The sequence below is a fragment of the Stegastes partitus genome, unplaced genomic scaffold (assembly GCF_000690725.1).
Source record: "Stegastes partitus isolate 25-593 unplaced genomic scaffold, Stegastes_partitus-1.0.2 Scaffold1697, whole genome shotgun sequence".
NCBI classification, from domain to species: Eukaryota; Metazoa; Chordata; class Actinopteri; family Pomacentridae; genus Stegastes; species Stegastes partitus.
The window spans coordinates 117,755-118,990 of NW_007579428.1; positions in this window are offsets into that span (position 1 = coordinate 117,755).

Consider the following 1,236-nt stretch of genomic DNA (forward strand, 5'->3'; position numbering starts at 1 on the left):
CAGGAGAAGTCTCGTCTTTCGGGGTTCAGAGGGTCGAAGCAGTCGGTGTTTCTGAGCATCACTTCGCCGTCATGCATTAAAGCTGCAGCAGCTCCATCAGCAGTGATCCGGCAGCCGGAACCAACAGAACCTTCAGCTCCGACTGCTGAGGTTCACGAGTAAAACAAACACAGAACGTCTGCAGGTTCTCAGTCATCCGGGTCAGGATGATCCTTAGAGCTTCACCTTCACCCCAGAGGGTTCTTCAGTTCAAACAAAGGATCACATGTTAAAAAAGAACTTAGAACCTGAGAGAACCTGAGGATCCCAACCAGAACGCTCCCTTTGCTAACGTTCCCTACAGGTTCTAACAGTAATCTAAGGTTTGGAACTAATGTTCAAAGAATGTTCTGAGGATATTTACCATTATCAAGAATGTTGCAATGAGGTTAAGACTTTTATCCCTAACATTTGGTTGGACCATTTTCAGGAACATACATTATGTTCTATGGTAACAAAGAAAGAACGTTCCCGGAGCAACTTTTAAAATACGCTTTCCAAATGTAAATGTATGATTTTTGTAAAAGGAGCTTGTAATGTGATTTATAAATGAAGGTGGAACATTCTGCCTGTACTGTTCTGAAGACATTCTGGGGATATCGTCGAGGGAACACATTACAGAACGTTCTTTTGTAGAACTTTCTCACAACATTCCGTTATTATAAAGAACAACATTCTCAGAGATATTTTAAAGACCTGAGATGGGTAAATGTTTTCTATACAGAACATTTCGAAGACATTGTTGAGGAAACACAAGAAACGCCAACGTTATATGAGTTCTGTAATGTGTTTCCTCCACAACATCCATAGAACATCTTCACAACACTGCAGACAGAATGCTCCACCTTTGTGAATATATCGCATTACAGGAACGTTTTACAGAGAACGTTCTATCGTCCGAGATCTTCACAACATCGTCAATGTTCCACTGAGAACGTCCTTCCTTCGATAGAAGAACGTTCTCTTATGTTTCCTCAACAAAGAGACCAAATGTTCCACCTTTAATTCATCACAAATATAAAAAACATTCTGTCATCTGAGGCCTATAGAACATCTAAAGAACATTTTGGAATGTTAGTGTGAGAACGTTCATCCTTTGATATCAAAGAACGTTCTGGGACTGTTTTATAGAACAATGTTCTACTGTGTGCTCCTCAAGAACCCTCTCAAAACGTCTTCAGAACAGAATGTTCCACC